Source organism: Anabas testudineus, chromosome 21 (assembly GCF_900324465.2).
Source record: "Anabas testudineus chromosome 21, fAnaTes1.2, whole genome shotgun sequence".
NCBI lineage: Eukaryota > Metazoa > Chordata > Actinopteri > Anabantiformes > Anabantidae > Anabas > Anabas testudineus.
The window spans coordinates 22,073,779-22,097,483 of record NC_046629.1 but is presented as its reverse complement, the minus strand read 5'-3'; the positions used below and the strand labels follow the sequence as shown (position 1 = coordinate 22,097,483).

The 23,705-nt window shown below is 39.4% G+C and overlaps 1 protein-coding gene across 1 annotated transcript in view; it reads left to right on the top strand.

Moving 5' to 3' along the window:
- The first annotated feature begins 18,939 nt into the window (after positions 1-18,939).
- slc4a3 (solute carrier family 4 member 3) overlaps positions 18,940-23,705 on the top strand; it is a 39,176-nt gene continuing 34,410 nt past the window's right edge. The window contains exon 1 of the mRNA XM_026377368.1: positions 18,940-19,069. The gene's annotated coding sequence lies outside the window, so the exon portion shown is untranslated. The remainder of the gene's footprint in view (positions 19,070-23,705) is intronic.

The following is a 23,705-nucleotide window of genomic DNA, read 5'->3' as shown; positions in this document are numbered from 1 at the left end:
GCTTGTATTTGCCATATCAAGTTTGATGGTGTGGAGCATTTTGTGTAAGGAGGTTGACACTAGTCCAAAATCACTATTTTATAAAGACAGCTGTACAAGGGAGTAGGATACTGAACAAAAACTGAGCTATGGCACAACTGACATCATCCTCCATCTCACTTCACTGTCTCCTCCCACAGTAAAACTCCTGCGATGACGATTTTCTGCAGAGGGGGGATGGTTCCTCATGACTTCCAACCAAAAACCCAAGGCTATATAATTGTGCCTAAACTGCGTCACAGCAAATTTCACACATTCTCCGCCTCTAATATGATGTTCAAATGTCTCTGTAGCTAAAGTTGACATATTGTGGAACAATTATAGCCTACAGGAATGTTGAATACAGGCATTTCAACATTTTAGTTTAAAAAGTCAAAGGACAACCAGAACAAGCTCTAAAACAATGTGTTACAATTTGGGAATCTTGGAAATGCTAATGTTTGTCTTCAGGATAACTATGGTTTGTTATTTCTGCAAAAAGACAATATTTCTGTGCTCATATTTTGCTTGGATCTGTCTGCACTATATTATTTTTGATACAGTCGCAGCCTTCGCTTTGGATAAATGAAAACAACTGAATATTGCAACAAACAGACTCTGCAGCCAGAGCTCACACACCACCAGAAAGCCCACCATTCTGTGGAAAACAGCTTTCCACAACCAAAACTAACATAATTTTTACAAAGAGTTTTCAAAGACCACATTTGAATCCACAAGATGGCTTCCTCATACTCTTCTTACTTTCTTGTAATATGAGCTGTTGGATTGGACAGGCAGGATGTTGGAACAGATGCCTCTGTTGAAACGCAGATCTTCATGTTGGATCAGAAAATGATAATTGCTGTCAAATGAGCACACAGGGATGAGAACAAAATATATTTTTATAAATTCTTGACATATTTTTAGCTTTCTATTATTATGTTATTATGATGTCTACTTTTTAAATGTCCAAATAGTCCACTGATATTAATGGACAAAATTCCTAGAGATACTGAGCTGAAGCTGGATCGGAACTGTTTCGGAAGCCATACCCCATGCATTCTTAACATAAAAATTAATGGTGGGGTTATGTGGGAGAATTTCTGGAACTTTCCTAAACCATCCGTCTGTCATTTACAGCCACTTTACCTTTTCATGTGAACAACTGAATGCAACTCAATGGACGTTTTGCAGATGCCCAAAAGTATGTTCTCTCATGCTCATATTTAAACAATACAATATGGCAGCAGGCTTTTCACCATGCCTCAGAGAGTGCCTGTTTTGATTATTGATGTGGTCAGGAAAGACCTAGTTCTTTTCTAGTACAATTCATCTCCAACATCGTCAGTATGTATTCAGTCAGATGGGCAATTGTTGGGTGTCATTATTTCCTGACATTTCTATACCAGTGGCTGTCTAATAAAAATATTAAATGCTCTATAAGAATCATGTAATAAAAAGAAATCACAAAACCGGGTAAGTTATAGATGCAGTCAGACTGGTCCAGTGACTGGAGGCTCTAACCACGAATGCATGATTACCCTTTGAGTGTTTGAGAAGTTCAAGGAGAAGCTTATTGGCAGACCTAAGGGTACATTCCACTGTATAACAAGTCCAAAGTGTAGCTTGGAGCTGAGCCATGAACCGCTATATCTTATTAGCAAAATTGAATCAATTCAGAATTTAGCTGGAAACCTGTGTTTCTGGCATTGTAAATGAGCCTCACTACTTAGTTTCAGTTAATGAGTCTCAGCATGAGACTTAAGCATGACTGACTTTTTTTGAAAACAATGGAAATATTTCATTTTAGATTATATATTCATATTATCATGGATATTATGCTTGTATTTTGACCCTGTTCTTTGCATTACTAAATTTGGTACAGATGACTCCAGATTTACATGAAACATTTGCTCTGTTGCACTGAAAGTGAAACTCCTCAAAGAACTGAATGGACAGGAAGAATGTCTTTACAAATTCTCCCAGGCAATGTAAGCTGTGAGCACACTTCCTACAGCGGAAAAATCCCCCCTGTGCTATCTCTTACTTGTACTTCAACAGTCCTCCCTCCACAGAGAACTAAGCCTGCACCTCTGATTGCCAAGACTGTGATGACTTTTCTCTCTTTCTTACCATACAGTTACAACAGTCCTGGCTCATCTGCTAAAGTCATCTCAGCCCAGCCAACCCCCTTCTTTCCCCAGAAGACTTTTGAGGGCAATAAAATACAGATAATAACAGGAGACAGCCTGAAACAACAAAATCAGATTTTCTTAACAGAACAAACGCCGTGTCCAAGGTACAAAATGTCAAACACAAACAAACACTTTTTTTTTGTTCTAATAAATCTATTCTGGTGAAAGTTAGCTGCATTTGCTTGTCTGCAGAAATTACATATCACTGTTGGAATATCCCTCAGCCAGGTTAGGACGCATCTGTCCTCCTGATTCAAATCAGTTATCCACTGTTTCAAGTGCAATAAATGAGCCACAAAGGCTTAATAAATATCCCATTGCAATAGCTCCACTAGTACTAGCATTTAAAAACAATGAGTGTTTGCAATAGGGCTTTTACTTTGAATCTTTCCAGCTCCATACTCCACTCTTGTTGCTGCCCTTAACAAATGTCTGTAATGCTCTGCAACTGAAGGTTAAACTGTTTATCATTGCAGCTTTGATCAGGTAACTCAGTTCTCATTTGGCCTACAGGGGTATGTTGTTTTTAGTGTGAAGTACATTTCTGTCAGGCATGAGTGAAGGAAAACTGTGTAACCTACACCAGGGGCCCTCCACAGTGTCCACATATGAATTCTGTCTGCTGTAGTGAACCCAGGGTTGACTTTCTTTTACGCCAAAAAGAAATGAATAGTTTCCTTGGTCTTCCTGCTGAACTTTTGAACCAAGGGCACAGTTAGTGCTGACGAAAACAGACCAAAGCAATGATTAGCAATGAGTTCGTCATTAGTTTCTCCATCTGCACACCACTGTGACAGCTACAGAAAATATAATGTAGAGGAAAAACATTTTGTCCTTAACAAAGAGGCTTTTTTTCCAAGTGAAAATTGCATTGGGATAGTATCACAATAGAAGTCCAATTATAGAAATATATGTATTTCCAAAGCTTAACTGCAGTTTTTATTCATTTAACATTAAAATCATCACAACATTCTGCAACCTCAGCCTGTACTAGGAAGATTCCTGGTGGTTCCAAAGATCTTTGGTTTCACAATCATTGAGGCCACTGTGCTACTGGGAACACTCAGAGGTCCAGAAATAGTTTTACACCCCCTGTGCCTTTATTCAATTATGTTCAGTTATGGTAGTCTCTATGTCGGCGACACAACTAGAGGAAACTTTCCCACTGCAAAGGGTGTGAATACTAGATCAGTAACTGAAACCTTTTCACATGATCATTCTATCCACTTACAAGAAAATATATAACATGAAGCGTACAAGAAAGGTAGGAAATTAAAACAATGTTTAGTAGAAGTGGGAATGAAAGCAGATTTAGATAGTAATTCTCTGTAATTTTATTATAACAAGTAACACCTTTTGTAATAAACACAAGCCTTTGAGCCTTTATTAATATCCAATCATGTTTAGTGCAGCTGTAGGGGAGTAAAGGCAGCATTACTTTTCCTCTCGGGGTCGGGGGTGGGGGGTGCATAAGGCAAGTGTGTGCATCTATTTAACGTATTGTTTTCACTGCCCATTTTCCACTTCTCCTGACAATAGCAGTGCTGACATTGTAATGGTGATAAATGCTCTTAAATGCATTGTCGAAGGAGAGATCGAACAAGTCCCAACAAGCTTCTCAAACAGAGCAACCAATAGGAATGTTAGCTGACAAATGAGGAGTAAAGGCCATAATACAACAGCCATCAGTCACCGTCTCAGACAAGGTCCTCCAGGCAGACAGCAGGCAGGCTGGGGAGGGGATTTCCTCGGTAACGTGGGAGGGAGATCATGGGAAGTAAGCAAGAAATAAACTCACTTCAGATCCAAGTAATATGGAAAAAGATGTTCATTCCCCAGTGTGTCAGTATCTGGGACTATATTGCGCCATGTGCTGTAGATCATTAATGCAGAACCATATTTATGTACACTGAGAGATAATGGGGAAAGCTGCCTTCGTTCTACAATGGATGAGCATTACTAATATGAGTGCTGAAATGCTTTGAGCTATTCACTGCTTTGCTTCTCTAAATTAGCAGGAGCAACACAACCAGAGAACTAGAACTGAAAGAACCAGAGCAAATAAGTTGTATAAAGGTTTCCACAGCGGTCTAATGCCTGACCACATGTACATTTGGTTTTACATGGTTGTGGGGAAATGATTTGCACCTTTTGGAAAATGTGAGCAGGACTGAGGCCACTGAGCATGAGTCATTGGCCAGATATCTTTGAGGGGGATGGAAGTCCTGCCTTTGAGTGCTGGACTCAGACATTTGTTTACTTTCCAGGCAGAGGAGCTAAGAGGCACAAGAAGGGAAAATGCGAGCAGAAACATTTCACTGGGTTTCACACGTGATGGTGTTGATACAGTGTTCCTGCAATAAAGGTTCTGAACTGAAATGTTCTTTGGAGATTGTAAAAGTTCTTTTAAACTAGAACAGTATCAATAGTGTTCAAGCACTTTGGTTGTCCGTACGTGATCGGCTTTGTGCTGACGTCAGTCACAGATGTTTTACAGATATTAATGGTGGACATTAACTCCCGGAAATTAAATAGCTCCAGTCCAATAGCAGGTACAGTATGTTAGCCAAGTTTGTGTACACTTTATTTTTTATGTGAAAAAAAATGTGAAAAGTTTAGTTGTTTTTTGTTTTTTTTTTCAAACAGTGGTTTTACTCTGTGGATGGATGAGATCATGGCTAGTCAGTGGATAACAGTGTCTGAAAAAGAGGCAAAATGCAACAGAGTGGAAAACTGTGACTACCTCTAAGGAGCTCATTCAGACCTTTGGTGAAGAGTGTGAACTGTTAACTATGAACAGCTACAGAGAAAAGGAAAAGGGCCAAATGACCAAACGGTGCTTTTCATGTCTGTTGATTCAAATAACTTTAGTGACCTTTACTTTTCTTCAAGCATTTTACTAAAATCCCAAAATGTATTTCCATAATACTTGAGGATAAAATGACATTCCTAGGGGATTGAACTATACTTACACTATATATAAAAATATAACATATAGTAAAAATACATAAAAACTAATATGGTTAACTACACTAATCAAAATCCAATTGATCCTAAAAGCAGTTAGTGTTAGCTGTCCAGATGACAGCTGTCAACCCTGTCTCCTAAAATTTGCATTTCACTACAATGAAACAAATACATTTGAAATAGATTTCATACAATTTGTAGGTAATATTAATAGCAAAGACAATTTACTATTCATAAGCTCCAGCTATGTTGCTATTAAATAAAATGTTCCTGGCACAACAGGTTTACCGTATTTAAACAAAACCAGTGCTTGGTAGAAACAAGGTTGACCTCTCTGAGTGTGGCCTTCAACTTATTTCCCATCACTGCAGAGACTTTCCCCAAGTAGCAAGCACACATATTTTTCTGTGACAGCTTGTAGGTATTCCTGGTCATGATCTCTAACTGAGATAAACCCAACATACATGACAACACTTCCAATGAGTAAAATAATGTTTTTTTCCTTATCTTACATTCTTCCTATGTGGCTAGTAGTGGGCCCCAGGACAAAAGTGCTGTTGCGTTCAGCAAACATAGTAACACAGCTTACTTGCAATAGTATCATAGTAACAATGATATAACCATATAAGGAATACCTTACTTTACTTACTGATGATATAATTATAATGATATTACTGTAACCTGCATTGTAACACAGTACATTGCAGCTTCCTGCATATACCTGTACTAGCATCACTGTGATGTTAGTACCACTAACATCAGATGCTGATCAGGTAGGATGCTCACAATCACTACAGTACAGCCTCACAGAGCTGCTAACATGTTGTAGACCCTAGTGGAAAGGTGCAATCTGGACACATTGCTAGATATTTGGAGAAAACAGGACATTCAACAAACAAACATTTTTACAATCTGGAGAGAATTAATTCATCTTTATTTTTTACAAAGTTTCAAAAAGAGTTTGAGAAATCAGAAATTGCAATGCCTTAACTTTTGTAGCCAAGCTACTAACAGCCTTTCACACAGAACAAGACTGAACTTGAATAGTTGTGAATGTACTGGAGGCTTTGTATAGGCTTAAACCACTTTGCATGGCCTTGTAGCACAGCTGTCAAACAGTTTGGAAAGCGGCTGGCAACTTGGCTGTTTGCTGTATGTGTGCTAATATTTGATAGAGACTCACACTTGACTTGAAGAGAGTTGGAAATACATGAGTTCATACTTTTCAGTTTAATCTGACAGACTATGTCCCAGAGGCATCGAGGCATTAGCCATGCAGTGTTAGAGTGTAGACAATGAGAGATGTGAAAAGTACCGGTTCAGGTCATTTTTTAGGTTGAGAGGCACATCACATAGGATAGACAGTTCCCTTGTACTTTTAGCAAAGCTAATTAATATGTCCTTAAGACAGAACTGAACTGTATGTCTTTATCAAAGTGAATCAACTCTCTGAATCTGAAGTAGAACTGCAAGGCTCTCTCTGGGTGAGGCCAGACACCCTGTAAATGAAATCTAGTTTGCTTGTGCACATGATCTCAATCTGTTTGTGAACCACATTCACCACAAAAAAATGTACGGAAACAGCCATAGAAACTTGCTGTGTATCTTAATCAACTCCACTGATCTCTGCACATTTACCAAGCTCCAATTATTCCTAGTCCACAGCATAACTAAATGCAGTGTCACATCTTTGAACACTGCCACATGCAGTGTCTTTAGTGATTTATTGGGGGGAACAAAATGATCTTATACTCAGAAAGAGTAAGTGAGTAAGATTATTCAAAAACAGTGCTGCCAGCCTGGTTTCAGGGTTTCTGGGCAAATTCTGGCACTGCCTTTTTCATAACTTTGAGTTGCCAATAAAATCCAGTCTTGCTGTGAATGCGAGCTGACTGCAGCTGCACAGCACCTCCACAACAACAAAAGACATGCTACAAACCTCTAGGTATCAAAGTCTTTTTAATTTCCATAATTATGTTAGCTGTAAGGCAAAATAAAGTAAAATACTGGGCAAATGAGAATCCCCTCGGGCTACATCAACTCCTGATAGTGTGATCTTGCTGTGTAGGATGATAGAATCAAATAAATGGTCTTTTGTAGTTATGGATATGCCCACCTAACATTAAACAGAAGTTGAGGAAAAACAGTAGCCCACCCTCTTAACAACAACAACTGGTTTTACATAATCATACATTACAATTATTCTCAGCAATATGAGCTTTTTGAATCGTTCACTTCCATTTTTAACCATATTATGCACAGAACACTGGTCCAATTACGGTTATTTGGTAAAATAGCAAACGTAGTCTTCATCCAAGCCCATGTGACCACAAACTGGCAAACGATTCTGCATACGGAGGCAGAAAACGTCAGGCCCAGAGTAGAGTTTGGGTAGTACAGCCATCTCTCCTTACAAATAACCGAGGATGGGTTCAGATGAACTCCATAGTCCCCGGGAATGTAAATGGTAAATTCTCTTAAAGTGTAGTAAAGTAACAGTTAGGGCTACAGTTTTTCAATTGACTGTGACTCTTCTCCATCACTTGTAGCAGCTGCATGGAACAAAGACATATTGTACTGCCCTTTTTCTTTTTTACTACATTTTTCTGTTGTGATTTGCAGCATATCCAAAGAAACAAAGGCGGAAAAGATAAAACTCAGAGGAGAGAAGCTGGAGCCTATTTTCTTGAGAAAGTTATAGTCCCCAACACTGGGATAATCACTAGGTATAAAACAAATGCATGTACTCTGGTGATGTCACCCTTTTATTAGGATGGTGTGTGAGTTCTTTCTTTCCACAGCCAAGGGGGGTGGGGGGATTCATGGCCCTCATATTCCAGATGGGTAAACCACCCTGTGTGTCTGGTGAGTGGGGGTCTTCTCCAGCCCAAAACTGGAATGTACCAGAGTCATTTATCACTCTGAGGTCTGTGAGTCAAGAGGAAAGAATATGTATAGTATAATCCTTAAGACAGAAACAGGACATGGTTTAGGAAATCTATGTGAAGCGTTTTACAGTAAAACTTTGCAACGCTGCGTATCTTTGGACAATAAAATCATCATCACAAAAGGCGAAAGGCATGATTCGTTTGATAGCAAGATAGAATAAAGCTACTTCTCAGCAGTGGTGGTTAGATGGTAAAGTGATCACCTCAGCCTCCCTTGACTCCTATGACAACAGTACCTGTTTGCCTTGCAATACTTTCTGCTACATGTCTGCAGCATGCCTGCACAGACACCCCTTGACACACTGTGTACAGAAGCTTTAAAGCAGAAAGACTCCTAACCCGTCGCTGCAGATCTGAGTGAGGAGGAAAGCTAACCCCAGGCAGGTAACATTACAAATAGCTGATGGGTGAGTAATGACAGCTCTTCAAAAACTTATGTATTCATACGTGTTGGCTTGTAGCTGCTACAGGTAGGGAGCGATCGCAGCACTGCTCAAACCTCGTCACCCTGTCATCTTTTTTTTTTTTCTTCATCTGTGATGCATTGATGATGTGTTGTGTTCTGCTGCCAATAATTCGTGGCGTACACTTCCCTCATCCTGTACTGACTTGTAAAGCTACAAAAAAGGAGTGCAGCTGAGCAAGGTGTTTCATCTTCCATGATAAATTAGATGCATATATTTAAATGGAAATGATTTCTCCTTGTTTGACGTATTCCACCTCAAACTATTTTCTGGTTTACATAGTGCCTGTTTTCAAGCTTTAAGTTTTAAGTTTAAATAGTATTTTGTTTTTTAGCATCATCTGTAGTTGGATACATATCATGTATGTATGTGCAAATGCACATCTGCATGCAATACAGAAGAGGTCCCTGCAAACACAGCACTGCATTACAAACTAATGTCGTAGGGCTAAATAATGTTAAAGCTCACAAAACTTTTTGATCCTCAGGACATCCAAAACACATCGTTGGACTAAGAATGTGTATAAAGAAACACCATTCAGCTTAAATTAAGGGATAGAATACAGTGATGAAGAGTAAATATGAAATATTCCCATCCAGTGAAATGTTAGTCACTGTAAAAATTTACAGTTTATGTGAGGAATTTCACTGCAGAGATTTTCATTTGAAGATGATAATGCGGAATACTCTCCACTTGTGTAGATGCTTATGACGTCTACACCTTTACAAAGAAACATAATAGCAGTGAAGCTACAACCACTGAGATTGCTGCACTGTGGCTCATATAATGCTCACATTAAAATTACAACTCAAATTAATACAGCACTGCTGGTAAGTTGGCTTCCCCACTGGAAAACTCCAGCTTGCTTCTTTAGACTCTTTCAATATGTGCACTTCATTATCTGAATGCAGTCTTTCCTTTGAGATGTCCACTGCTCCTTTAATCCCATTAGGCAGTAATCTCAGAGTATCTGTCTTTTTGGGTTGCTGTGTAAGTATTACATTTTTCCATGCCTTCAGAATCTACACTGGAACTTTTTTCACGATGAATCATATTTCAGCATTTCATGTAATTGTTTAAAGGGTAAAATACAGGAGCTGTGTTGTATTACAGCCCTCTTATAGCCTGCCAGTAATAATACAGTATCTCTAAACTCTAGAGGATCATTTTCTTTCTTTTTTTTCTGTTTCTTGCTGTGGTTGGCAATGCTAGTCTTCTCTGACTTCTCAGACTTGTTTTTTTATGTTAAAAAACATCAATGTGGATCATATTTCTATTCCTGTCTTTGTGTGTGAACTGATTTAAAAGAGTGCAGCAATTGATGCAACCAGAATTTGTGAAGAAGGAACTCCCCCCCTCTACACATACAAGATGAATTCTCAGTGATGAGTCAGGTCTGTTTGCCACATTAGGCTGGAAAGGTTGAGCCAATAGAGATGCAGAGGCCCTGGATGGACCCCCTCCAACCTAGTGAAGGTTGAATCAGTTTACCCCCTATAAAGTGGTGTTCAACTGCTGACTCACATTCCCTGGAGTGGGTGATGATACAGAGGCACAGCGGGCATAAATATAGCAGCACTACAACATGAGCTGCTGGAGTGTTTGGGGTTAATGTGGGATATGTGCTGCACATGTAGGATGAACTATGTGGTCCAGTAACTGGCAACAGTGCATAGCTGCACATCCGGCATTCCAAACCTATCTAATAAATCTGTAATGCAAAGGAAATATTCTTATAAGTGAATTATTGGCAGTTTTCATTTTCACCTCTAGGACTTCCTTGATTTGACAGTGTATTGTACCTTGATCTAAGACTCCAAAATATCCAAGGGTTTGTTGCTGCCAGACAGGCTAGTAATTCAACTCCTTGTTTAGCCTTGTTTAGCCACAGCAGATATACGAGGCTGTGCTGCACCATGCGCAGCATCACATGGGTGCGGGGTAGTTTGACACTGTTTATACAGTTCCTCTCAGGCGGCGAGCCACGTTTTCCTTTATGTAGAAGTGTCTGGTTTGTGTTTACGCAGGAGTTAGCATTTATACTGCCATCCCAATAAAATCTGTCAAAATCCAACAGACGCCTTGATGTACGGCTCACATGTGGTGCAAAAGTTGCACTTTAAAGTGGCATTGAGCATTTGCCATCAATGTCCCCTGCAATTTGGGCTCACTCGTAAAATACACTGAGGTCAACAAATGCGTCTAGTTAAGCCTGGACAGACTTAAACAGATACTTTAAAGATACAATGTGCACTTTGAAGGTCTTAAAGACAAGAAAAAAAAAGCTATTTCAGCATTTAAACTAGTGCTGGAACACAGTTTTTCCTCTCAGTACATACTAATCATACTGAATATATTGAGTATTTTGAGTTTCCCACAGCTGTTGCAAAAATAAAAAAAACTTGATGGATGGTAAATTAGAACAAAATGCAAAACAAATATTAAAACTACAGTAAGATGCATTCAAGATGTTCTAGCAATTGAAGTATGAAGGTTTGTAGTTAAGAATGGTCTCACCAGGAAGTGCACACAGCCCGGAGACCCGGAGTGAAAAACTTCAACTAGTCAAACTTACACTGATTAAAGGAAGCTACACTTCATCACACAGTCCATACAAAAAACACCATTTAAAGTTGCAATGCTCACATAAAGTATGTCCACTCCATTCAAAAGTTCAAGGTAATTTAGAAATGAAAAAAATTGGTGCCAACATAATCCTTTTAAATTTATAAACCTGCATTAGCAAAAACAAGGTGCCATTGGGAAACAGGACTGATGTTTGCTGATGATGGGTCTCTGTATGTCTTATATTCAATTATAAAACAGTCATTTCCAGCTAAGTCATTCACATATACTGTCTACCCTGTACTTCTGATCAATTTTGTGTTTGTAATAGACAAAAAAATCAGCTGTTCTTTCCAAAACAACATTTTTGAGTGACCCCAAACTTCTACACAATAGTGCATAACTGGCAGACTATATATGTAAGTAGAAATACTCGCTTGCTCATTTTAATCTGAATCTATGGTGCCCGAAAACCAAGAAAAGGCTTATTTATCACTTAAATGATTAAAATGAAGTGTATTATTTTTTCTTGAACTTTCAATGATGCTTTTATGTTATGTTGTATGTTAAAATTTGTTTTTCTATTCAACTGTTTTATCTGTTTGCCTTTTCAATCCGTCGATCACTGACCTGTAACTACCACTGACAACACATTCAAAAGGTTCACTGTTGTACAACATATTCTACGGCGTAATGTACTGTGGACTGAATCGTTCAGTAATCCTGGTTACACAGGGAGCTTTAGGTATTGGTGTGTTGATCTGGGTCAGTTTTGGTTCATCAGTTCATCTTTGCTTCTTTCACTCTTTGCGTTTAGTGTTGGTGAATGTTATTGTTGCCACCCAGAAGAAATAAAAACTGAATTAAACTAAATGTATTGTACAATATACAAACAATGTACTATACTAAATTATTTGTGTGCATTGTTTTGGGGACTATGATGTAATGACTAGAGGTAAATATGGGCTTTTACTTGGCCTCAGACTACTTTTCCTAATCACTAAGGCATACAGTTCGACAGGGCACAGTTTGTGTTGATAACACTTTTCAAACCCTTGAGGACTTTATGGGAGCTGAGACAACACAGATGTTGTTTGCTCAGTTTTAAGTGGTGTTATAGCTTTTCTACTGTTCTACACCGAGCATGGTGTGTCCCATAACAGCATCCCTTTCTACCTCTCAGTGGGACCCTTTCCTCTGCCTGTTGTAGTTTTGTTTCTTCACATTGTTTTTTTTTTTTTTAGTTTGGTCAGTGGTTTGATCTGATTTCAGTTCTATCTACAAAGATCCTGTCTGTTTAGCTCAAGATAAGACTCTAATAACACAATACTTTGGACTCATTTAGATTTTACAATTGTCCACACAGTTGCAGTCCCAATCCTGCCAATTTCCTTTCAAAATGTCTGCTTTGGCTTCACTGAATGTCATTTTCCAGCACAGACATCCTGACATTGTGGATGACAGATCATCATGTAAAGTGTATTTAAATGGCTGAGCTTTGTGCTCCTAAAGTGAAGCTGCAGCACTTTTCTGCTGTTGGAGTTAATACCCTAAATAAATTAAGTTGTGCCCATTTGAAGAACTAATACTGAGTGAAAATGTCCTAAAATCTTTATTTACCAGAGGAGAACAACATGTCCCAACAGGTACACAGTCCCCTCAAACTCAAAAAGCCTCACTCATATTACATATCTTCTTACAGTGGACATGCTCGCTGTGCTAATGGACCATTTTCCTGGTGATTGAGCAGAGTGTGAACACATCTGCCTGCTTCCACACTTCATTTGTGCTCCAATCTCTCCTGCTAGCTGTTTCCAATGCCAGATGAGATGCAATGACACATAAGGATGCAGTTTGGCAGTTGGCACAGAGGGACGTGGAGGAGCAGGTTGCTGCTTGCTGAGGATCTCTGTACTCCAAATCAATTATTAGCCCCCATCACATTCCAAAGGAACTGGGGACCCTGGGAGGGAGGGAACCTGATTTTATAAGAGATGGTAATCACTGGAGAAGCTGTTTGATTGCATTTTAAAGAGGCATTTTTCATTTTATAGTTTTAGTTTTAGTTTATTACTTGTGCACCTGTTGCTATTAAACAAGTAAAGAAGAAACAGTTGGAGTCTATGCAGAAGCATTACACACATTTTCAGACAACTATTTCCAACAACTTATGTTTAAGTACCTTTTTAATTATAATTATTTTTGTAAGAACTTGTTGTATGCAAACATGTTAGCAAAGGTTACTCAGATCTATATGCAGCAGACCTACATCGGCATTAATTTGAACTTGTTTCTGGCCGTAAGACAAACTTATGGCCAGAAACACACATCACATATTCAATTACATTAATGAAAAAGTTGGTCTGTGCCTATGCAGCAAGCTGTGATGCACAGTGTACCCTGACATGTGTCGATGGATAGCAATAAGTTCAAAAGTCATCAGGTTGCTTTAATGCTGTGTCAGTTCAGAGTATTAATGCTTAATGCTTCTTTTAGCACTGTTTTGGTTTCTATCAGCTCCTGACGAAAATACTGTGTTTAGCTAGCTGATAAATGCCCCTCTGTGTTCTTCAGCTTATCACTAACTGTGTCAGTCTTGGGTTTGTTGCTGAGCAGATAATGTGCAGAGGGTATCAGAGCTTTCCCAGTGAAAACAGTGGCCTGCTGCAGCCAGAAAGTATGCTGATAAAAGTGTAATCCAAAGAGCTCCAGAGCTGAGGCAGTTCAGCAGTAGTTCTCTGTCGGTCTGTCACAATGAATGACTGATTTCACATTATACAGTTATTTGACTGATTGGTAATATGAACCATATTGATTAGTGTAGCTTTAGTTACACACGTGCAAAAGATAAATATAGACAGAAATTGCAGTGCAACATGAAGAAGAGTTGACACTGCACACTCGGGTCACAGTTATGACAGCCTTTTTTTACTTCCTGTCTTATGTGTCCCGGCATATAAGCTGGTGGATTCAGCCATTTTCTCTCTGTCTTCTTTGGCACATGGTTTGTGATTTGGCCTACGTTTCCTGTTGTTTGTTTTGTTTTTTATTACACTTTTTACACACATCCATACACTCACAACACCACTGATGTTGCCGATTTGCACATATGCTTGCTTTGTGCTAAGTTCAATAAATAGTTGAATGGCATGTGTTTGTCCTTCCTTAGAGCCAGGATTTGACACAATTTATTTAGTGAGATAAACTAATACCATGCAATGCAATAGTAATAATCCCTTCCTAACTTCATGAAGGTGATAATGTCCTTTAAGGTGATTGGAGTCAGGTGTCTGAGCAGAATGAAGAAAATGACTGGTGGTCTTGAAGTCTAATTTGTCTTCTGGAGACCTTTAATTACTTGACAAGCAGTCTTACCTCCTGAGCCGCGAGATCTGACCTGCAGGTATTGAGGGGGCCAAATAAAACACGGTGTGAGAGCACCTGAGGAAGTGTGTCTGAGGTAATATTAGGAAACAAGCTCAAAGTAAGTGACTACACCCACCTATAGGATCATTCAAATACGTGATCTCCACATTTAACTGTGAAATCATCTTCATTATCGCACTGAAAAAGAAGTCCTCACCATGGGCAGAGGACTTTTCCAGCAAACAATAACAGCGGAAACTGATCCAGCTGGATCATCCAGCAGCTGTGAAACGTCTGTGTAGCAGATTTAAACATCTTCAAACATCAAACGTGAACGCGGTTTTCCTGCCACCATTATAAAGTCAGTCTTAAAAGTGCTCTAAGTTAATCTTAAGAATAATGCAAGTAATTGTTTTAGCCATACCGTGTGTCATATAGAGGTAACATACTCTAAAATGTGCAAACTCTTTTCATATTTAAAGTTAGGGTCCCCTCTAGTGGAGTGATCCTTTATTACATATTGGCACACACACATTTCAGTGATTGTTCTCTCTCCTTGTCGATGTGTTGTTAACCGTGCCTCATAGCATTTCCTTTAAAAGAAATCAAAGTTTAGTCGGCACATAGGTTTATTTTGCACACAACTGTTGTTGGCCTGGATCAAACTGTGTACAAATCAACATGGCAGATCATCAGCTAGTGAGTATGTTGCAGTTCTGCCTCAGCTGCCAGCCGTATCTCTGTCACGTATTTACATCAACAGCTGTAGTAAACTGTACAGCTGTTACACTCTGGTGTCATTTTTCCACACTTCACACACAATACATCAACTCTGGAAGACAAACAGGTTGATGTTAACAATAATTAATCTAATTCCGTTGGACTGCATCCATGGCAAGTTTATACAACCTGAGATCCACCATGAAGGCTGACTGTAGGCAGCTCTTCTTTTCAGTCAGGACAGTGAAACAAATGTAATTGTAAAAGATGTAGCTGGTTAAAGACACAATGTCTATCATGCTTGAACAGAAAGAATTCACACCCCTGAAGAAAGCACACACGCAACAATAACAAAAGGAGAACATGGCATACACTGAAAAATAATGGTTACACTTTAATATCCAATATGACCTCATGTATATAGCAGGAGAGAGATCTAATGGAAACAACTCTACTGTTACTCTGTACTAATCTCCACAGAGGGAAGTAATGCACTTTTTATTCTGCACTTTAATTAATAGTTTTGTGTTTTCTGGTTTTCAGTGGTTTACACTGCCTGCTGAGCACTAAACAACAGACAAATCTAGTAACTAGCATAATAAAACTGCAGTTATGTTTTGTGGAAAACATAATTGTTGCCAGAACTATGGATTGTGCTTTTATTTTTACAATGTCCTTACAGGTTTTTGTGCTTCCCCAAGGTGGCCAGCAATTCGAGATTCGAAGGACTTTATTGAGGAAAGTTGCTGGGATAATAAAATAGAGATCCTGATGTGACTTAAACATTCAACCTTCTAGACGTGGAATCTAGTTGACATTGCACCACAGAGTCTAAGATATCTAAGATAAGATCATGCAGTTTCTGTGGAAAATTGGCTCATCAGTTTTACAACCTATTACATTAAGAATCCCCCAATGAATCTCAGTCTGTATTATATTTGTCATGTCATGTGATGGAACCTGAAGCTTTAAAGTCAACACAGAGGAAACTCAGAACACACAGAGCGATAGAAAGTTACTTAGCCAAAAACATGGACGTTAAGAGTCTTCATTCCCTGAACACTGAGAACTATGAAATCCTGATAGGAAACTGCAGCCACTGGTGATGTACTACCTATTAAGTCATTACGCACATGTAGTTTCCTTTAAAAGTTGAAGTCTGTGCAGGTTTTTTCACCTGTTTGGAATACAAATCATGTTATTTGAAGTATTGTATTCAATGAGATATTTTTTTTTCTTAACTCTAGTGCAGCATGAGACAATGTGTCTTAATCATGATCATGTAGAAGTAATTTTAAAAAGAACAAAACAAAGCAATGTCATTAACTCTAATGCAGAGTTGCAGATTTAAAGTTGCTGACTTTGCTTAAATGATGACTGGGTTTCTATTACTAGTGGAGAGCAGTGGCAGCATTACCAAACCTAACAACACCTTGGAGGAGATTTGGGTGACAACTAACTAAAAGAAAGGCCAGTGTTCACCCAGAATCACACTGTAAAAGGCAGAAGGGTGCCAGCATCATGATAATCATCAGGAAAAATGTAAGCGAGAAAAGTAGAAAGAGAAAGGCCAGCCCTGAAACAGAGATACCATGGAAGAAGCACCGGAGTGGAAACAATCTCACTGACACAATCATCTCCACCAGTGCATCTCAAGACCTGTGGATACACCAAGTGGGCCTTCAACAAGGCAGCAACCTGTTCCAGAAAAAGAACAATGGAACAGGAACAAAGGCAAAAACCTGGTCATGTCTTACATGCCTGGGGTTTCAGAGAAGCTGAAAATTATGTTTAGAAAACACAGCATCCCTGTTAATTTCAAACCCTCCAACACACTCAGGCAGAGACTCGTCCACCCCAAAGACCGGACTCCAAAACACAAAATGAGCAATATAGTGTATGCGGTCCAGTGCAGTGAAGAATACTCTGAGCTGTACATTGGAGAAACCAAACAGCTGCTGCACAGGAGGAGGAACACCTCAGGACCTGAATCAGCTGTGTACCTTCATCTTATGGACAAAGCACAACTCTTTTGGACAGAGAAGACAAGTGGTTTGAGAGAGGTATGAGGGAAGCCTTGCATGTGCAAATCAACACCCCCTCACTCAACAGAGGTGGTGTAAGAAAAACATCTTAACTTCTATGGTATGGTACATCATCTGGTTTCTGCACCGCATTCATCAGTTGATTTCTGCAGTGACGACTTTCATTTTAATCCTATCCTGTCCCTTGTCCTTTGTTTTCTTTTGCTTATTTCAAATATCTAGGTGCATTGTAGGAACCTCTGCACGTGCTCTTCCAGAGTTCTGCACTGATGGTACATACGAAGCTGGCCCCATCACAGTCTGGCAGCTGGGTGTGCTGCTCTATGAAATGGTGGATGAACAGTTTACTACCTATAAGTTCCTTCGCAAGAAGATTACATTCAACAGTGAGCTGTCTCAAGGTAAGCCAGCACTACCTGAGCTCGGTCAAGATACTGTACAGATTGTTTTCCTTCCATGTTCCAACAAATCCCTGTAGTTTTCAGCCTAATGTTTGCTTTGCTGCTGTCCTGTCTCATTTTAAAGTACCAGCATTTGCTGCAAATGTGTTTGACTGTAAACCCAAAGGAGAGTGCCACCCTGGAAGAGATGCAGCTTCACCCCTGGTTTTTGTAATCTTTCACTACTCAACAATGAAACACCTCCCGTCTCTTCAAGGTCTGATTTTTTACCTTTACATTTAGTTATTCGGCCTGTGCTTTCATCCAAAGCATTAGATGTACCAAGTGAGGTACAAAGCTGGCAAAATGTCTGTGTCAAGGAGAAGAACTATAAAGTAAAGTGCTCTGGGAAGAGCTGCTTCAGTCCAGACCTCCACTATTATAATATTACTGTACATGTAGCTGCATTTCTAGTCAGAGACATGCGTTCCTCTGACAACATTTATTATTTTTATTAATTATAAATCTTATAAATCTCTAAATATACTAAGTCGCTCTGCTTTGTGCCCTTTGGTTGAGAGAACAGATTGTGTTGTTAGTGTTGTTAGTCACATGTTTTGTTAGTCTGGACATCAATGGATGAAAGAGAGGGGCCTAAAAAAGACCCAAAGTGCCTGAGAAGAAAATAAAGGGGAAGGAACCACAACAACATTGTGTAGCAAATGAACAACCAGCATTATGGATCTTTCTACTCACCCTAACCGGTCCAAGCAGTTTGTCATCTACTCTGAGCCTGGTTCTACTGGAGGTTTCCTCCATTTATGGAGTTTTTCCTCTCCACTGACTGGATTGTTGAGTTTTCTAGATAATTCCAATTCATTCTCTATACAGCATCATTTATCCCTTGCTCACCAACAGAAGAGGAGAAGTGACTTAGAGGATCCGTCAAAGGGGAGAAGGACTGGAAGTCAAACTGAATAAAAGGATTTTGCATTATACTGTACCTTCTACTTTTCTTTAGATTGAGCTGTATGCTTCTCATGAGTGCTGTACACCTTTTGGGACAGTAGAGGGCAAAACATGCTGGTCATACACTTGTACTGTAAAAAGAGGAATATGGAAATCTGGACATTTGCCTGGGATGTTCCTGGGAAAACACAAATAGCTTGGGCAGCATGTTAGCCTTGTCCACCCATTAGTGACTTCAATTGGTCTGTGGTTGTCCTTCCAGAGTCACGTGGTCACGCTGAGCATCCTTTGCAGATCCAGCGGGCTGCGTGGCGCGTCTTCACCAGGTTACACTATGGACCAGCTCCACTGCTGCCATTTATAGTCGCAGCATTTGTTTCTTCTAGGTTTTCCCCCCCAATTCTAGCGCAGGACTGCTCTCAGTAATCACAGGTGAGTCGGATAATACGGTGGTTGCCAGTGGAAACGTTAAGCAGCAGGGCAACTACGCACTGGCATCAAAATGATGCTGAGTCGCTGTGTGGGTGCGTGGACGTGCTGCGCGTCCGAGCAAAGTGAAGGACTGCCTGTGACTGACGGTGTATGGAAAGATTTTAATCGGCGCTTTTAGGCATGGCGTTGTCTTTGAGTGCGTTGAGAAGCAGACAACACGTCTTCATCTGTGCGCAGGTGGAGCAGCGCACTGCTCCGGAGGCGGTGGCTCACGCACGGAGTAGTACGCTGACAGTCGTTGTTGTGCTGCAGTGTTTCGCCTGTACAGTAGAAAAGTAGACAGTATATGGATAAATACATGTACATGTATAGTCTATAAAAATCTGGAGCTCCTTGGGTTGTCTGTGAGCCGCGATTCAAGTTGAGACAGAAGCAGGAGGTGGGTAAGGTCACATCCAGTAGTAATGACTCAGCAACCATCGTCTACTGAGGACAGTAAAGTCATGGTGCTGCACAGGATTTCCAAAAACTGAGTGGAGCAGCAGACTGTTCAGACTGTGCAGAGGTAAGATGACACCTTTTTAGCGTCAGTGTTTTATAAATAAGGAGTTTCACAATTGAGTGCACCTATTGATTATTGTGCCACTTATCTCTGGAGCTGGAGGAAGCAGAGAGGCTGTGCAAATCACAGTCCTCCAGCAGGGTGAACCCAGGGGTTCACACAGTGTTCGACAGTGTTTTGCATGTTACAACATTCCTCATTTGAATTATAATACAAAGTCATCACTTAAGATGAAAGTCAGTGATTATCCATAAGTGATGCACAGTGATCATTTTGCACGTTTGGCTTGAACTTTCGAGGTCATCCATCTCTGACATTCCACTTTGAATGCAATGGAAGTCAACTGGATTTTGTTTATGTTGCTCTCAGCTTTAGAGAGAGAGAATTTGCAATTTAAAACATTACCCAAAGCAGCTCCGACGTGGCGGTGACGGGGAAGGTGAAGTACCACTTTGTTTTCTTCACTCAATTTGAAGTATTGTATGTATATATACACACATCTTCACATCTTCCTTCTGGCGTAGGAGAGGTGGTTCCTGCCGGGCAGAAACCTTGGAATGCATCCCCCTTGGTGGTTGAGACCTTAGTCTTTCTGACCAGAAGAACATTTGCACATTTTTCAGAAGCCTATTGTTAGCCTATTGTTGGCGATACTACAGACTGGGTAGTTTAACAGGTTAAGTGTGGTTTGCAGTAACTCGTGATCTTACACTCTCCGTCTGCACTGTAAGTGAAGTTGTGTTCATAATTGTCAGTATGTACTGTGAAACCCTGCAAGATGTCTCTGCACTGATGCCAAGACTAAATCATGTTCAGTTTTTTGATGCAACATTTGCATTTACCAGCTCAATGAATGTGCGATTTTTCAAACACTGTCATATTACACACGCCTGAATACTTGTCATGCTACATATGTTTTCAGTGGATTTACACTTTAGCACATTTAATGGTCTTCTTATACATGAGGATTATAAAATGGAAATTTGCATCCTCTAGATGTGCTGGATCATCATAAAAATACACATTTAAAGCAACAGCAGTTAAGCATTCTGCTGATCTGAAGAGTAAAAATGATACAGCCTTTAATATCTCTTATTACCTTTAGACAGTGTAAAGGCTTCTTCTTCAGCTGATTGAATCCCTACAGCCGACTGGAGGCTGTAGGGCAGATATGAGTTTGGCAACTGCAGCTTAATTTGAAAAGTGCCTCACCAAAACAAAATGCTATTATATATAAATGATCCACTGGGTTACTGTGATTAAATGATGTGCATCAAATATCAGGCTGCTGAAAAAACAAACAAAAAAAACACCTCTCATCTAGATTTTACCACTGTGTCTGTTAGAAAAGTCAGCTTTCATTTGTAATTGTGTGACAGAAGTGGCATTGAATTTGTTAAATGTGTTTTTGCTTGAGTAAATCAAGATGTAACTGAGAAAAAGGTCAACTTTACTCTGGAAAGTCATGTAAACCGGATAATTATAGACTGCTTAACTGATTCAATAATATAAATTATAGCTTGAGAAACTATAGTTCATCAACAGCTTAAGCAGAGGTAGTACACTGTACATTTTTAATCTAACCTAATCTAATGTAGTAGAATAATCTGCAATTATTTAAATAACATCATTTTTTATCATTCATATTTTAGATGGAAAAACAATGAAGATATTCAAATTTGCCTCTGGCATTAATAACTTTCTTTTTTTTATTGAATTGAATAATCAATAATAAAACAATAAAATGCAATGCAGGTTCCAAAGGTTCTGGTACTCCGGTTCCCCCTCCCCATCACAAGCTTCCCATGTTAGCTTAATTTGTGACTCTTGAAATTGCAATAGGCATGAATGTGAAAGTTAATGGTTGTCTGTGTGTGAGAGATTGGTGACCTGTCCAGGTTGTACCCTGCATCTCGCCCAATGACAGCTGGGACTGGCTCCAGCTCTCCTGCAATCCTTAACAGCAAAGGCAATTAGGATAATGGATAAATGGAAAATGCAATGCAATAAAAACTTTACAAAAGAAATTTGTAAATATAAGAGAAAAAAATTAAGTAAAACTAAATGATAGCAAAATGTACAAGTTAATTGGTAACAGGTGAGGGTATCATGACTAGGTAAACTGAATGTTCACCAAATGCTCAGTCTTAGATGGAAGATGCAAGATTTTATCTTCTACAGTGTAAGATTCAGGGACTGTTGAATGTGGGTGCACTGCATGAGAAACAATCATGCTCCAATGATGAAAATAGCCATGTGTAGTATTTTGGAAACCACTGTCACTTAACACAGTCCTGTACAGTAGCTGCATGCAGAAATGCAACCTAAAACACTATTATCACAAGAATGAAATATCAATTCTGTGTAGAAACTCACAGAATTCACTGCGAGTGTGTGGGTGTTGACAACATTTCTGTTATGTGTCTGACACTAACTCGATGTACTGTAAGTAAAAACGCACAGCTTAGTTTTTGTGTCACAAGGCACTTCCCCTTACCTGAATCAGTGTTTCAGTTTTTTTATTCCAAAATGTGTGTAACACATTTGAAACGACAACTTCAAACGTCTGGAGCTAATTCTCTGGACACTTTCGACTATGAGAAAATGGCCTTACATATATATAAATGTAGACTGGACTCGACTCTCTTCTTCATCATGAAGAGGCTTAAAGGCTCATATCCAGCAAGAATTGGCAAATATTCCCCTTAGAAAACAGCAACAGTTATCTGATGAGTGATAAGTGTGGTGTAAAGGAAAGGTTTGACTGTGGGCTTGTAACTCGTTTATGTTGTTCCGTGTTTGGCACAGAAACTCTTTTCCTTGCACTTTTGTCAGATAAAAAGAATCAAGCAAATGAACGAATATAAAATCAAATCAAATTTTATTATATATTGGATTTTAGAAAAAAGTACCAACCTGGATATGGGGTTTGTGTTTGCAAGATCAGTTGCTAAAAGTGTTGTTCCACAAGAACATCTGTCTGGTGCTTCAGTCTTCCAAACTAGTAGAAATCTTTGGCCATCAGTTATGTAATCACTATGTTTAATTATTCCTCCAGCTGCAGTTTCTGTACTTATTCTCAATTTGAAGATTTGGCGTTGTCAGGCGTCGAAACGGTAGACTAAGGAAGACAATAGCAGTTGATAACAGAAACACTGCGAGAGCTGTAAAGAAAGACCCTTAAACAACTGTTAGTGAGCAGCCAGCAGCAACCTCCAGAGGACAGGAGTGAAGGTATCACAATCTACTGTTTGCAGAAGACTTCAAGACAAAAGTATAGCGGCTACACCAGAAGATGCAAACCACTCATTAGCAAGAAGAACAGGAAGGTCAGGCTGGAATTCGCCAAAAAGTACAGAAATGATCAAGTTTTATAGACTGATGAGACAACGATTAACCTTTATTAAAGTGATGGAAAGGCTGAAGTTTGGTAAAGATAAAGGTAATGTCATGGCTTGGGCTGCGCGGCTTCATCCGGAACAGGTTCATTAATCCTCATTGATGATGTAACACATGATGGCAGCAGCAAAAACTACGTCTACAGAAACATTTTGTCTGGCATTTTAAAGAAATACAACCAAACTGATTGGGAAATCCTTCATCATGCAGCAAGATAATGGAAGGCAAGAAGTGGAAGGTTTTAGACTGGCCAAGTCAGTCTCCAGACTTCAACCCTATAGAGCATTTTACCTGCTAAGTAGGAGAGTAAGGGGAGTAACCACCCAAAACAAACAACAACTGAAAGAGGCTTCAGTGGTAGCCTGGAAAAGCATCACAAAGGAAGAAAGAAAGAATGAAAGTTTGGGTCACATGCTTGATGCAAACTAAATTATTTGAATCAATATCAATTCTTATTTAATTCAATCCATTTTAAGTCTACTTTTTATAATATTTTTGCTCACATGAAAAATGGGTGGGTTCAAAGAAAAAATGTTATCTTCTAAGTTGTTTATCTGATTGAGACACCTTTGCTAATTTGCACTGAACCTTAAGAAGCCTCCCTAAAAGAAAGGACTGGGTTTGCATGTTTAAGAAATGATTTTGGACTCACACAGATTAGGCATGTCGAGTGCA